Source organism: Mytilus edulis, chromosome 1 (genome assembly GCF_963676685.1).
Source record: "Mytilus edulis chromosome 1, xbMytEdul2.2, whole genome shotgun sequence".
In the NCBI taxonomy this organism is placed as follows: Eukaryota; Metazoa; Mollusca; class Bivalvia; order Mytilida; family Mytilidae; genus Mytilus; species Mytilus edulis.
In genome coordinates, this window is record NC_092344.1 from 25,259,085 (window position 1) to 25,276,449 (window position 17,365).

General features: G+C 31.1%; 1 long non-coding RNA gene across 1 annotated transcript; it reads right to left on the minus strand.

Annotated features, from left to right (window-relative positions):
- Positions 1–13,114: 13,114 nt before the first annotated feature.
- Positions 13,115–16,387, minus strand: LOC139528424 (uncharacterized). Its single transcript, XR_011665591.1, has 4 exons — positions 16,273–16,387; positions 15,373–15,509; positions 14,377–14,456; positions 13,115–13,497 (listed from the first exon to the last, which is right to left on the minus strand). It is a non-coding gene; the product is annotated as an uncharacterized lncRNA (long non-coding RNA).
- Between the last annotated feature and the right edge of the window lie 978 nt (positions 16,388–17,365).

Sequence of the window (17,365 nt, forward strand, 5' to 3'; positions counted from 1 at the left end):
TGGCAATGAACTATAACACTACATGACAACAATACAAGACAAGAATACAGTACAAATAAATGCAAGAACATTCAAGAAAGAGAAATACACAAATAAATAATACGATAGTACATGTCGACATGCTAACCACAGAATAAAAGTCAAGTAAAACAGCAACTCATATCTTTTCAAAAACACGGATTCCTAAATGATGAATAAATTTAAAGGAGAATACAACATTGTCATTTTGGTAGTATTAATGCGTGTTGTTGTAAGCTCACGTCATTTAAATTCATCGTAAGTATGTGTTCCAAGGTCAATCAAAAATGGTTTGTTTTACTCAATGTTTTAGGCACCCATATATAGTTGTGAACAGTCTGCTTAATATTAGTTTTATACTGTTGTCCATTAAGAATTATGAACGGACAAAAGACCATTCATTGACTGCATTCCTGAAATGAATTTTGATAAATTAACACAGTTGTTCTCATTGTACAGTATGTGTAGAATTGAATAAAACATAGAATTTGTATGTGTTTTGAATTTTCCAAATACATTCAGATAACAATTTTGTTCTGTTTGTTTTAAGATCTTTGCAAGTCATAATGTAGTGGTATTCGTAACCAATGTCAGTTGAGTAACAAAGATGGCATACCAACTTGTCTCTTGCAAGACCCTGCCTTCTTCCCGTCTCAACCGGCAATCGGTGACTGTTACATCGAAATTTGCACAATATATACAAATTGTTATTTGACAAAATATTATAATATTTCTTAAACTTAATTTCTGTCTTAAAAATTCTATAACATAATCTTTTTGGTAAAGCATCTATATCTGACAAACATGACTTATTATATTGGTCTTGCAATTTTTGTTCATCACTTTTTGATACCCATTTATCAGCAAATTGCATATTCCATATGTTCAACTAAAGTTAATTTGCTGTTACTTAATTCCATATTTAAAAGTAGAAATCAACCTTCTTCATCTTTATAACTGTCAATTAATTCAACTTTGGTGATAATTTTAGCCAAATTGCAACACAGCGTGAATTACTTGTTCAATTACTTGTACACTTACTTTATAAAATTTGTCCCTCGAATTCGTTTTGTTAGTGGGTTTGCATATTATCTACAAAGTGAGTTTCTTGCATTAAGATAGTATCACATTTTTTTGTTCTGACCATTCTATGAATCTTTTTTCTTTATTCAGTTTTTTTTTACTTCTTTGCAGTTAATGGAACAGATTATTCACCAGACTGGGATACGTTCACTAATCACTTTTCACTTTTCAAAATTCATGAATAGTGAACAGTATTTTTTAGCACTATTCACTAGTTTATGCAAATTGAATAACTTTAATATGAACTTGTATATATAAAAAAGAAGATGTGGTATGATTGCCAATGAGACAACTCTGCAAAAGAAAAATTACACAGAATTGATCAGCTATAGGTCACCGTACGTCCTTTAACAGTGAGCAAAGCCCATACCGCATAATCAGTTGTAAAAGGCACCGAAATAGCAAAATGTAAAAACAATGCATACTACGGCAAGCTTAATACTAAGATTTATGATAAAAGATATGATTTTTCATTTCCTGTCGTTAATTATCCATTTTTAGATGGTGACGTTCCCTTGTCACCTCCTTACGGTCTTTATATAACTCAACGTGTACGATTCGCTCGTGTATGTAACAACGTTTTAGATTTTAACGAGAAACATGTATGTATTACTGAAAAAATATTACACCAGGGTTTATCACAAACTAGTCAAAACATTTACTAAATTTTATCATCGGTACAAGGACACCATTCGGAAATATAGCTCAACATGCAAACTTTTTCTACGTCCATTCTTTTATGGTAATATTCTTTATAAAGCAAAAACATGTCAGTATTCACCTCAGAAGCTAACAAACCTTTAAATCATTAAGAAGGGATATAGTTACGATACTGGTCATTAAAGATTGCATATTTTGTCTTTAATATTGATTCATTTATAGGGTCTTTGCATCGGAATACAATTGTTGTTGGCATGACACGGGTTATGCTCTTCTCATATATGTTATGATGGTACGACACTAAACCCCTAACGGGAGGGATTGTGCCTGATATTCATATGATGAGGACATAATCTTTCAATCAGTTTAATTGAAGTCTGGAGCTGGCATGTCAGTTAACTGCTACAATGTAGTAGTCTGGTGTTATTTATGTATTATTGTCATTTAGTTGGTTTTTTTATTGTTACATCTTCTGACATCAGACTCATAATTCTCTTGAACTGTACTTTAATGTGCGTATTGTTTGCGCTTACTTTTCTACATTTGCTAGAGGTATAGGGGGAGGGTTGAAATATCATAAACATGTTTAACCTTGCCACCTTTTTGCGCTTGTCCCAAGTTAGGAGCCTCTGGCCTTTGTTAGTCTTTTAATATGGCGTTCATTATCACTGAACTAGTTTATAGATTTGTGTAGGGTCCAGCTAAAGGAAGCCTTCGGGTGCGGGAATTTCTCGCTGCATTGAAGACCTATTGGTGACCTTCTACTGTTGTCTGTTCTATGGTCGGGTTGTTGTCTTTTTGACACATTCCCTATTTCCATTTTCAATTTTATAGAATTCTAACGGCTTAATTAATGTACAAACAAATAATCAAAAAACAAATATGTTACAAAGCAAAAAATGACAACCACTGAATTACAGGCTATTGACCTGGGACAGGCACATACAGACATAATGTAATGTGGTGGGGTTAAACATGTTAGCAGGATCCCAACCCTCCGCTAACCTTGGACAGTGGTGTAACAGTACAAAATAAGATCGAACTATAACAATCAGTTGTAAAAGGCTTAACTCACCGGATGGATACAAATAGAAATACATATAACAGGAGTGAACATGACCCGGTATTTGATCATCCCAACAACAAAAAAGACTAAGTACACATCTGAGAGTACTCGCATTTACTGGCAGTTAGTTATAAGCCAATGACAGCTGTACAAGAATTATACTTATAAGACTTAACTGATAATCAATCACTACACATCCAAGATTGATTAAGTGTAAAGACGTCACAAACAGTATGTCAAAAAAAACCTGACCTTGTTCAATGCCAAGATACCGAAATCGACAGATTAAAGATCCATGAAAGTGTATATTTATATAACAATATTATTTAGTTTGATTTTAATTTACTGACATGCACATCAATATCTGTACCAATAAAACAATACCAAAAGATCTAATGAAAATTTTGAATTGGTAACCTTTTAGAATAAGTTTGTTTAAAGGATCGATAAGTTGGACTGTTTTGTATAATAGTTTTGAGAATTCGATTAATATTCTATCAGCTTAACACGTTTAGGTCTCACATTATATAGTATTAAAGTATTCAGAGATAGGATATATGTAAGTCCTGCCCATTTTATCGAGAATTATTCATTTTAAACGTAAAATTGCACTTGATCATTATCAATTTGCATCTTAAATCCGTTTCGGTCAATTTTAAGCATGTCTACAAGCTTATAGTACAATTGTCGCACTTGATTGGTTAGATATATGTCAAAGGGTGGATCAAACTTTTATTCATCAAGCATTAAGGTGAGCATTCGTTTCCGCCACCATAACTCTATCGGGATGTCCAAACCAAATGAAATCCGCTGGTTAAACGGTACACTTTGTGTCAGAGAGTACACTTTGTGTAAAATAATTATTATGTTTCAATGTGTCAATACATCTTTTCTGAATATCATTCTCCAATTTAATATACCCACATTTTTTACACATTAATAAAAAAACAAAGATTTCGTATAAAATATTAGTTTTTTTTCTCAATACAAATCTAGTAAAAGCACTAACAGATATGAGATCTGTGTTATTGAGCGCCTGAATACCGAAAACCCCTGAATCAGCTACTTACAGGTATTCCCTATGTATCATAAGAAAACTTTTAAACGAGAAACAAAAGCCATATATTGAAAATAGTACACATGTCATGTTAAATGGGTCACGGAGCGCCCGATACTCCAAAACCGACGAACTTAACACAAAATATTTCTCCAAGAACGTCATGATCAAGTTTGAACCCCTGAAATCCCCTATTTACAGGTATATCCCTTATATCAAAAGAAAACTAATAAAACGAGGATCAAAAGCCATTTAGTGACAATATATTGTGCACAGATCCGGTTTAAGGGGTCATGGAGCGCCCGAATATCGAAAACGGTCGAACTTAAGAACAAATACTTCCCGAAGCATTTTACGACCGAGTCTTGAACCCCTGAATCCCCTAACTACAGGTATATACTATAAATCAGAAGAAATCTTATGAAACGAGGAACGAACACTTAATAGTGAATAAAGTGCATATATCCGCTTTAATAGGTCATAGAGCGCCCGCATATCGAAAACGGCATAACTTTAGAAAGAAATACTTCCCTAAGCATCTTACGATCGAGTTTTGAACCCCTGAATCCCCTGATTACAGGTATATCCTATGTAGCATATGAAAGTTAGTAAAGCGAGGATCAAAGGTTATATAAGGAACGAAAGCTGTATAGTGCAGATATCCTGTTTAAGGGTTATAGAGCGTAAGAAAAAATACTTCCCGAAGCATTTTGCGATCAAGTTTTAAACTCCTGAATCCCCTAAACACAGGTATATACTATATGTCAGAAGAAATGTTATAAAACGAGGAACAAAAACTTTATATTGTATATAGTGCAGATATCAAGTTTATTGGGTCAATGGCCGCCCGAATATCGAAAATGAGCGAACTTAAGAACACATACCTCCTCAATCACGTTAAAATCGAGTTTTGAACCCCTGAATCCCATTATTACAGGTATAAACTTTATTTCATGAGAAAGCTAATTAAACGAGAAACAAAAGCTGTATATTGAATATAGTGCACAGATCCGGTTTAAGGGCTCATGGAGCGCGCGAATATCGAAAATGCATAAGAAAAAAATACTTCCCGAAACACTTTACGATCGATTTTGAACTCCTGAATCCCCTAATTACAGGTATATACTATATATCATGGGAAAGCTTATAATCAGAGGAACCAAAGCATAATAGTAAGTATAGTGCACAGGTCCGGTTCAGGTTGTTGGTGAAATTTTTTTTAACTATTAATTGCATGCATTCGATATGACGTTTTTCAACTAGCGGAAACAAAATTCTTACAACAAAACAGTACTGTCCCTCCTTTTGCTGTGATTGCACTGTATTAGCCTGACCTTCACATTTTTCGAGATTATTTTCCATTGTAAAACTGCCATCCTGGTTTCTTAGAGGATCCTTTTTTTACATAACATTCGTTACTCTCCGATAATATCCTTGTCATTGATGTGATGTCGGGTTCTACCATTGATAATAATCTTAGATTATGTGAAGGTCAGGATTAAATAGTGCAAACACAGTAAAAGGTAGGACAGTAGTTGGTTTTTTAAAAGATATTTGGTTTCGCTAATTCAAAAATTTCATCTCGAATGAAAGCGGTTGATAGTTTAATAAATTTCCACCAAAAACATGGTGCCAATTATACCTGACGGCGACTATAGGTATACACTATATTTCGTAAGAAATCTTATAAAACGTGGAACAAAAGATATATAGTAAATATAGTACTCATATCCAGTTTAAGGGGTCATAGAGCCCTCGAATATCAAAAAAGGCCGAACATAAGAACAAATACTTCCCCTAGCACTTACCAAAGTACGTTACGATCGAGTGTTGAACCCCTGAATCCCCTAACTACAGTGTTATCCAATATATCATCAGAAAGCTGATAAAGTAAGGAACGAAAGCTCTCAAGTGAATATAGTGCACATATGAGGTATGTCACAGGGTAAATGGCTACTTGGTCTTTATAAATAGGGCGTTGAATATTGTGACGAATATCAAGTTGCAAACCATTTATTTCACACTGAAAATACATAATTATAATAAACGTGAATTTCAAATGTTAACTTAAAGTTTCCTTTGAAGGTGGCTAGGGCGTCTTCATTAAAAATGATAGAATTTTTTTTAATTTTCAAAATGAAGTTTTAATCATGCTTTTTAGAGGTTGTGCAAAATTATCAGCTTTGTATAGATTATGCACGGAAAATCAAATTGTGTGTGATAAAAAGAAAACGTACTATTAGAACTTTAAGATAAAATGTGAGAAGATTGCTCTTATAACATGCTTTGAGATAAGAAAAAGAAAAAATGGGGTCACCGATCTTGTTTTTTTGTTACATATCAAAAAAGATAAATTCATAATACTTTCTATTATAAAAACTACTTTATCTGAGATATCTCCCCTTATTTGGCAAAGTTGAACAAACATATAAACAAACACACAAACAAGGTGTTTTTGAGAAATTACAACTGTAATTATGATAAAACACACAATTTTCTATATTCATATCAAAAGTCTCATTCATTAATTAACTCTAAAAATTTGCACATTTCATCAAATATCTAGATCAAAGTTATCTGCTTCTTCAAAATCCAAGTTGGAGGAAGACACCCGAACAACCTTGAATACATGTTTAGTCTATTGATGTCAGGTCTTATGATTGAATTTTCAAGAATTGAGTTATAAGGAATACAAACGTAGTTGCACTTTTATAAATTGTGTGTAATAAATTATGATCGTTATAAAGGTTTAGTTAGTGCACTAAACAAGTGTGTATCTTTTTGATTTGTGTTTACAATTAAATGACGTAAATCTATTTAATGTTTATCATATAAAAAGGCAAACGTAAACTAGTTCCTCTATTTACGTTTTTTTTATTTAATGAAAAAGAGCTTTTAGTAAATACCAATACACAGACATAATAATAGGTACCGGAGTGACTTACAACTACAATAGTACTATATGTTAAAACACAACTTTTCTGTATTTCCTAAACATACAATTTTAACTGATACGCATCACTAAATTTGAAATTCAATGTGAACTTAGATACCAATGTTCGTTTCGGACCTTGTTTTAAAAAAAATTAAAATTCATAAATATGACGGTTAGTGATCTTGTGTACGTTGATATAATGTATTAAACTAACACGGATAATAGTTTTACTTCATTTTTTCTGTTTGTCTTAATTGACGTACTGAAAATGGTTTTATCTGTTTTAATTTTTAACAACATTATATATTTATTCTTGTTTCATTGTTACACCAAGAAACCAAGCTTTTTTTTATGCATCCTGTAAAATATTCCACTGATTACCCAGGTTAGCAATCAGCTGCTAATATATATGTAAATATTATAATAATATGTATAAATTTCTTGAAATATAATTATACAACTTTTTAATACATTATGTTTTATTCTATCAATCGTATAAACTTCTTTCTAGTGACTTTAGTAATGGATTAAGTTTGTTTGTTTTGTTTTCGTTGTATCTTTTTATGTATTCTCGAACAGAAATGAGATAAACATTTACCTTTGTCAATTTCTGATTAGATACATAATATGATTTGTATATGGAAAAACCTAAGATTGTTAGGATATAATTCAGACCAAAATATAATCTTCTTCTTCGTTACATACATTACATAAACTGTCATTCTTCTGTTTCCATTTAAACAATAATTGTTTTGTTGGTAATATGAATTGTAAAAGTTTCCATCTATATATTTTGAACTTATTTTCTTCTAAATAATGAAACATGAAAACATATAGTTGGTTATTACTAAGGTTCTCGTTAATTTGTAAAATACGCATCCTTTTGCTAACAACAATTGATGGTTCAGTTTTATCTTTACAAATTGACTTATATAATATATTTGTTGAAAAGCTTGAAGCCTCAATGTAATTACCTTTCAAGATTAGTTTCTGTCTAGGAATATTTACAATACTTTTTATAGAACTTTCAGACTGTAACATCTGAAGCCAGTCTTTTGGAATGGCTTTTTTTTAATATTTATTTCTGCAATCCAACTATTCTTGCATTCTATTTTTTTCAGAATAAAATGTTGAGATATATTACCAGTGTCGTCTATAATATCATTGACAAATATCAAGGTACTCTTAATCCCACTTTAGTTTTATTTTCAAAAGTAATCAGTTTGTTCCCCCAAATTACCTGTTTCCTTCCTTCTGTGAAGTTGGTAGGTTTTTTTTGTCTGTCCACCGCCTGATATTACCCAACATTTAAATACTTCTCTATAAAATTGAGGGATATGTTTGATATATTCTAGAATTTTCTACTTTTCAACATTCATCTTAAAAGTTAACCAATTAATACCAACCATGCTGAGATATTTTAATGGAATCAACTTCTAGTTTGAAATATCATTACTAATGAGTTTCTTCGTTTGCTTTTATCATGGTATTTCTTTTAACCTTATCTGGTTTACCATCCCAGATGTATTTATAACATTTACTTTCTATTTCTTTTCTGAATTCCTCCAGAACTGTACAGGCACTTGCCAAAAATGTAAAAAGTGGTAAAACTAATGTTTGTATAATAAGAATTTTCCCAATTAAAGTTATATTTCGCTTCCCCAATAAATGAAATAGTTTATTCATTTTCTCAATTTTATTCTCCCAGTTTAATTTTTCACATTCTTCTCTGTTATGACCAAAATATATTCCCAATGCTTTGACTGGATTGTTTGTCCAATGTATCCCAGCTACCTTATCTTTACTGTTTTTTTCAGTTTTCCTATCCATATACCCTCTGTTTTTTTTTTATTCATATAACCCAGAAAATGATCCAACATTTTTTATTTCATAGCAGCTTTGATTTCTTTCTTATTACTGAGAAATAAAGTAGTATCGTCAGCTAATTGTGAAATTTTAATGCTATGATTTTTATTATCTAGTTTAACTACGATCCCTTTGATATCTCTTTTTTTTCGAAGTCTTCAAGCCATCTCCACGGATAAGACGAAAAGAAGAGCTGATAAGGGATACCCCTGCCTTATTCCTCTTGAGTTATGCGATATCAACAACACAAGTTTGTAACCCACTATGTAATGTTTTTACCCAGTTTATAAAAGATTCGTTAAATCCAAAATGTTTCAAAGTGATTAACATAAAATCACATTCTAAGGAATCAAAAGATTTAGTAAAATCAACAAAAACTATTGCCCCTTCAATCGAATATGCATCCGCATAGTCAATAATATCTTGAATTTGTCTTTAATTAAAACCAATAAATCTGTTTTTAATATATCCTGTTTGATCTTCATTAATAATTTTTGGTAGCATCTTTTTTAAGCGTTGCGCTAAAACAAATGACAATAACTTTAAAGCTACATCTAGTAAGGAAATTGGCCTATATTTATATAATAATGAATGATACCATTTTGAACAATAATGTCAAAATACTAGTACGTAGTGAGTGCGATAGACTTATTTTCATTACCAGTGTTTAAAACCTTGACTAGAAAATATCTTATTTTGACCCAAAACATCTGATAAAATTCAACTGTTAGACCATCTAGCCCTGGTGCTTTATTTAATTGCATTGCATTAATAGCTGAATTACATTCTTCCATTGTTACTTCTCCGTCACACACTGATTTGTCAACATTATTTGAATTATTTTCTAATTCAGTTTCACAAATATATTTTTCGACTAAATCTTTTTTTTTTTGACATTTAGAACTGTACAGTTTTTCATAGTATTGCTTAATTTTTGTTAATAAATCGGCCTGGTCTGTTCCATTCTCGTCACCTAGTTTATTTATCGACTTTTTTTACCTGTCTTTGTTTTTCTAAACCTAAAAGATATGCATTACTTTTTTCTCCATATTCAACTTATTTCTCCCTTGACCTAATCTGTGCACCTCTAGCTTTCTGTTCGTATATCTTACCTATTTTTAGTTCTAAATCTTTTATTTCTTCATCTAAATAATGGTGCATCCTCCTGTGGTAATGCATCTCTTAACTTATTTCTCTCTTCCCGTTTTTTTCTATTTCCCGACTTAATTCTCTCTTTGCCTTTGGTTTATTCTTACAATATGCCATGCCTACCTCCCTTATTTCTACTTTTAAAACGTCCCACACTAATTGACAATCCATATTATTATTTTCATTAGTACATTTATGAATAAGATTACTTATTATCTCTTTGTATTTTTCCTTGTTAATCTTTCAATATTCCTTTCCTCTTTCTGACACATCAGTCCTAACACTTACAAAAACGCTTTGTTGATCAGTAGAAATAATTACAGCTGGTTTAATTTTACAATTTTCTACTAACGACTTCAAATCTAAGCCAATTAATATCATGTCTATTCTACTTGCCTGAGTTTTATATCTCCTCCGCCATGTAAATTGTTAAACGTATGGATTTAAAAATCTCCAGATATCGATTAGTTTGTTTGAACATTAATTTCAAACTATTTACTGGTTTTGAAATCTGGCTATTTGGTCGTGTTGCTATCTATAACATTTGAAGTATCATTGAAATCTCCCCCAACTATCGGTATAACGATATCAAATTATTTTATATTATCACTTACCTTTTTAAAACACGTATTTCTAGATACTTTATAATTTGGTGCATATATACATACCAACGTGAATATTGTGTCGTAACTTTGTATATTGAGCAGAATTTCTCTCCCGTCAGTGTCTCGTAACGTTTAAACTACTCCTAATCAAAATAGCGACCCCCCCTTCTTGCTGTCGTGCCATGACTGTAGAATATATTAAAATCTTTCTGTATCGATATTTTTTTCTAACTTTTTCGTCAAAATACTTTTCTTGCAAAAAAGCAATGTCACATTTTACCCATTCGATAACACTCCAATTTGGCATAAGAAATACCTCAACCAAGAACATTAACATGGTCGAACAGTTGCACAAACCAGAAAACATAATGCCCATAAATGGGGCAAAATGTTAACCAGAACTAAAAGGCCAAACAAATTAGTGAAGGAATTAATATTTGAGAATTTCATAATATTAAGGAGTGGGTATCAATGAAACCTGTGACTCAATTCATATTCAAAATGTAGCAAAAGATATTCATAAAAAAAGTATTAAAAAAATGTTTGAATAAAATTATCTCCCCTTATCAGGTCAATAAAATGAAAACAGGTAGGAGCTATTAGTCCACAAGATTTCTCTATTTCACCCAAAAAAAATTGTCACTTTGCAATAACTATAATCCTTGCGTGCAAATCAAAATACAATGTACCAAATTGGAAGTTTGAGAAAAAAATCCATATGATCTTACATTTTTTTTAGTATTGTTGATATACTTTTGTTCATACAAATATATACATATTTTCTTATAATTGCCAAATGAATATAAGATATGGGTCTATACAACTATTGAATGGAAACCCTGAAATCACAACGACCATTACATTTTTTAAATACAAAAAAAATCATTCCTAATGAATATAAAAAAACAAAACGCTTTCAATTCTTAAAATAAAATCTCATCAAGGATGTACTTGGGTGAAATTAAATAAATTAAGAATTCAAAATTGATACTTTTACCCAGAAGAGCATCAGATCAGGATCAGGATTAAAATGAGCTAAAATATTGAATCCTCTTAAAATATGGCGGTATAAGACAGACTCAGATTTTTACATTATTTGGGTCTAAAATCCAAAGAAAGAAAAACAATTGTCTGCTTAAATTTTGGAAAATAACCTTTTATGAGCTATCAAGTCTTACATATATATATATATATATATATATATAAATATGAAAAAAATAATGTGTCTTATTGGGCAAGATAGTTTAGATAGTATTGTAGGGAAAAACACCAAGGAGTCTTGAACATCTGAAACAGATTCAAAAACCTCACCCAAGTTCATCCTTAATACAATAAATTATTCATATAAAAAACAAAAACATTGTGCAGAAAAACTTCATGTTTTTAGGTGTTTCTTTTCCTAATTTACTGACCTCTACAAACAATAATATAAATGAAATGCAAATTTCTTATAAACAACAACATTTACATGAATGCAACACCTTTAATAAATATTTCAATCTATTCATATGTGACCCAAGACATGTTTCAAAATTTACATGATTTATGAATTTTAAGGCATCAAAAACAGTTTACATACAATGCATTAAAGTTAATTTACACACCTTAGTTACATAGTCATGATAGTCATCAGTACAAATTAAGTGAAATACTTCTAATAATTTAAAAAAAATTACAATTTTTCATGTTTCAGCAAACAAAGATATTGACCAGATAAGTTACACTGAAGCAAGGATTGAAGACCTAAAACAATTGACAAACAAAATAAGGTATGGAGACGTCGATCTAGTTTTCAAACTAAGACTTTTCAGTGGTGATGGACCAGCCAGGCAATTTGAGGCGGGACAACAGAGAGGGGGAAACTATAGCTGTATTTGCGGTGTAGAAAGTAAAAGCCACATGAATTTGGAATGCTGCTATCAAATGATGCCCCTAGATCTTGAGGATAGAAGAAAACTTGTTGTTGAGGGTTCCTGCTGGAGGAAAATTAAGGACGGAATAATAAATTCATTTTAAAACTTAAAAAAGGAAGAATTAATTGATGAGCTTGAAGAAAGGGGGGTTGATACTTTTCATATGAATTTAAAGTCAAGATTACAGGAAGAGTTAACCTCAGTACTCCATGGAATATGTAGACCCCCTGCGTTACTAATGACACAACCCGATAAAACATCAACGGAAATGAATATTGAAGGCTATGAAGTAATGCCCTGTGAACCATTACATGATATATGTAACATCGTACAAAACATAATTACTGAACTTCCCCACCATGTAGAAAATAAAGAAACAAAAGCTAAATTAGAAAATTTTTGTTCAAAGACCATTGGGGATAAAAATCAAATTAAGGGTTCTGATGCAAGGCATTTTGCTATACAACTAGCACAATATGTATCAACTGAACAACAGCACAATAAAATTTCTGAAGATACAGTTAACCTTTTTCAAGTATTAGTTGAAATAATCAACATTGCATACAGCTCAGAGGAGAAAAGATCACCACGGCAGATACTACGGTTGTATAACCTTACTTTTTTATTTGGAGTATTAACAAAATCTGTAATAGGAACACCAGTGAAAATAACCACCAGAAAACTGTACGGTTGCCATTTCCACAGTTTAGTTGTTCATTTACCAGAAGTGTACCGGATTATAAATACAAAATCAACAGGAAGAACGATCATTTGGAAGCTTAAGGAGAATCGCGGAAACTACAACTAATAGGAAACCCGGTTGGATAATAGACAACACAATTATACGATACAATGCTCAACAGAAAAGTGATGATAGATGCGACTCATTTGCAAAGCAAGACTCAACCATCAGTCGTCAAGCTAAGCGTCTACCACACAGGAAAAATACAATCTTTACAAAGAAACTGCTATTAGGAAAATCATCAGTTGTCCAATTTCATTTGGCAACAATAGCAGATTTCATTATCCCTGGTGATCAGATCTGGTGGCATTACGATGGAGAAAATGTTGTATTCCATGACAGCATTGATGAACCAAACTTCAGACTGGAGGGTCCTCCATTGTCAAATTACCGTTCAACGTCACTGAAAAAAGAAATAACTAATGTAAATAGAATCTGGGAAAGCTGTATTGCATCAGTCAAATTACAGAAACTCATTGTACCAATACTAAGACTAAAAACTAGGGAGAATGGAAAGCTTGTTTTCCTTGACACACAGATCAGATCAGGTGTGTATAATTCTTCTATAAAATATAGAGTGCTTAAACATCAATTATGTATATAAAGTATATAAAAAAATTGTTTACATAAATTGTAAAACTTGCTACATAATTGTCAAAAGTTAAAAATAACAAGAAAGTGTGTCCACAGTAGACTGATGTCCAGAAAACCATGAGATATGAATATTGTTATTTGACATATTATTTAGAAAGATCACATCCTAAGGAACAAATGTACCAAAAAGCTTCAAGCTGGTATTGCTTAAACTCAATCATTTACCATTACCAAATAATTTAGCCAAATACAGGACTGTAAGGCAAAAAGAGCAGAGCCCGGAAAACTTAAAAGTTTTAACATTTCCAAAAAAAAAATTATCACTTTCAAAGTTAGAAACCTTTGAGTCATGCTAATTAATTGGGTGGTTACTAGTAATATTTTGCAAAAACAGAACATCTTTCTTTTGAAAGAAGATTTTTAAAAACATGAATTCTCATTTTTTTTCAGCAGCAGTAAAATCCGTTGCAAAAATTAGCAAAGAAAAAGCAATAATACCACCCAAGAAACCTAATGGTAAGCAAGTTATACAAGAGTAATGATCAAAATGCTTTAAACTTTACAAAAATGTGACTACAACTTTATCAATATAAAAACCCTACATAAAATACTTTTAATTTTTACAGATGTAAAGGTTGAAAAATTGACTGAGTAAAAAACAACCCCATGTAAACTGTTTAATTCATACCATTAATTGTTTGATTATTCCTTTTTATCAAAATTCTGCATTCTTGATGTCACATCAATAATATTCGCTACATATGTCCGCTGAAACATAAGGGTAAGCATTAGTAATTATAAAAAGCATATTTGGTAAAGTTCTTCAACACTGAACTAAGTAATAAACATGTTCTGTTGTTCATTCTTTTCATGATTGCTTGTGTTATTTTTTAAGTGAAAAAATATTCGATCTGCCTCCATTTTTTCAGATATCATATTGGGTGACCTCTCCACAACAGAGGAACCAATCATTCAAGGTAATTTATAAACATAAGAATAAACTATAACCATGGATAAGACATGTAAGAGACTGGAGTGAATTGAAACAACACACTTAAAATCTGTATGAGAACAGTAGTCTATATTTCACTCTGTCAAAGTTTTCTATGAAATCACTGTGTAAGGAAACATGAAAGTGAGATAAATGTGAGCCAAAATTTGTTCCTGTGAAAAAAGTTCCAGGGGAACTTATAACACAGGAAATATGTCCTGGGAGAACTTTTTTCGCAGACAATTTCTATATAATTTGTTCCATCTCAATTTAGTAAGTTGCACACTTTACCTTGTGAAATAAGTACTGGGTTGGTGAAATTTGTTCCTTACCTTGTAATTTACAAAACTCACAGCTAAATCAATATGTTTATCAAATTTCTAAATTACAGCCAAATGTATTGAATGTGCAGGTAAAGGTAATATGTTTGGTTAGCTTGCTTGCTAGCTGAACCACAAAGTCATTATTCATTTATTATGTCTGGTAAAATACCCTCCTTTAGGAGTAGACTAGTCCTGGGGATAACCAACTGAATAGAAAAATGTGATAATATGCATGTTATTGTTCATGACTAACAAACATGAATGGAATTCATTGGTAAAACGTTTCATTTTCTAATTATTAAATAGGTTTTTGATTTGTGTCAAAACTGGGTTGCCGACTAAGAACCTTAACATAAAAGTTTGTTTTTACCAGTTTTAAGTTGTTTTTTTCCCTCCAGATAATGAACAGGAAGTTGAAGAACCTGCATTAATTCCTTATGACCAGAAAAGCTGCAGCAATCAGGAGGAACAAACATCAATTCTCAGTGATATATTGCCAGGTATCTACTGAAATAGATATTAGATAACAATTCATGTATACATTTATTGCCATGGAAACATAAAATCAGCAGAAAAATGGTGGAATTTAATTTTTTTCAACTATTTCAGTAGTTTCACTTAATCAACCTACTGAAATCTGGAATAAAATAGTTATTAAATCAATTGTACAAAATAAGACTCAATACTTCCTTTTTTAATTTTTTAGAATAAAATGATTAGCTGAGCAAAGCCTGCTACTACCCCAGAGATTGAACCCTGAACTGTTGGGATCAATTTTGACACACTATTTTTTGCATCATTCTGTCTAAATTTCGAATGTGATCAAATTTTTGACATAACAGAGTTTTTTGAAACAAATAAATTTGGTAAAAAATCTTTCTTTTTTTTTCTTTTTACATTTATTGGAATTTATTTTAATTGCATCACATTTTAATCTTTTAAATACATGAATCATGCACAACTGCAGAACTTGAAAAGCTAAACAGCATATTTGAATTTAAAAGAATTGGTTGAACCATTCATATGTTGACAACTGTGCACACAAATATTGTACTTTATAGATTAATAACAAAAGTTTTCCATTGAAAACACAGAAACATAAATTTAAAATAGGTGAATTAACATTTCAGAGCAGAACAACTGCCCACCTATACAAGAAAGTGGCAAGAATACAGTCACACTGACAGCTGAAGTTCATCATGCTTTTGGTAAGTTTTGTACATGTATATACCAGGAAGGTTAACAAACATTGTTTTAATCCTATACTTACAAATGTATACTGATAGCAAATATACTGCAACAATGGACAAGGATAAATACTAGGCCAGGATTTGAACCTGGAACCTCCTCAACTTTGTTGAGTTGCTCTTCCATCTGAGCTACCTAGATTTGTATAAGGAACAAATTTACCCATCTGCAACCTGATGTAACTTAAGTATGTTTTTTCTATTAAAAACAAAGTTACAATGTATACTTAAACGTTTTTAAAAAAATTAATATTTTTGTATATACAATCATTGGAAGAATGTGAAGAGATTGCAAATCTGACTAATACAATACTTTTGTACTTTCTAAATTGATCTGATAACAATATAATTATTTGACTGTTGCAGAGGAGTCTAATGTATGTCTGATATGCAAAATTTACTCTAGATTATGATATCTTTTTGATTTTTATTGTTTTAATCCTCTCAAAGTTTCAGCTGTACAGATTGATCTATTTTTATTGTTATTAATAAACCTTTAAAGATACTTATCTCCATTATAGTAGCTGATCCAGTATGGACAAAGAGCTCAGAACAGGGAATTCAGATTATCTCTTCTTGTGGAGACCATGGTAAGTTTTATTTCACTGCAAAAAAATAATAGAGTTGTAGTATACCAAATACTTTTCAAATTGAACAATTAGTACTTTTTCTTTCACATTGATGATTCTGTCTTGATTACTTTCTGAAATGGTACAAGTAAGATTATCTTTTATTAAGAAAAAAAAACCAAATAACAATTCTATAATTATCTTCATTTCACCAATTCATGCAATTTAACAAATATCATTGAACAGTACATTCTGAAAGATGTGTGCATCAGGACTCCATTATACAAGTGTTTGAAGCAGAACCAGTTATAGAATTCACTCCAGTTGGTGTACAAGGCAAGTTATTCTGTTGAATCTGTGATAAGAATTGCATCTTTGTATTCTAAGGAAAATTGAATGGATAATGGTTAATTGCTAATGGAGATAACTCTGCAAATTTTTAATGTGTTTGCTTCAGCAGCTCATTGAATATAATATAATTTATTTCTAATGAATAAATGATTTTTTTCCATATTATTTTATTACATGTATTATGAAGTAAATTTTA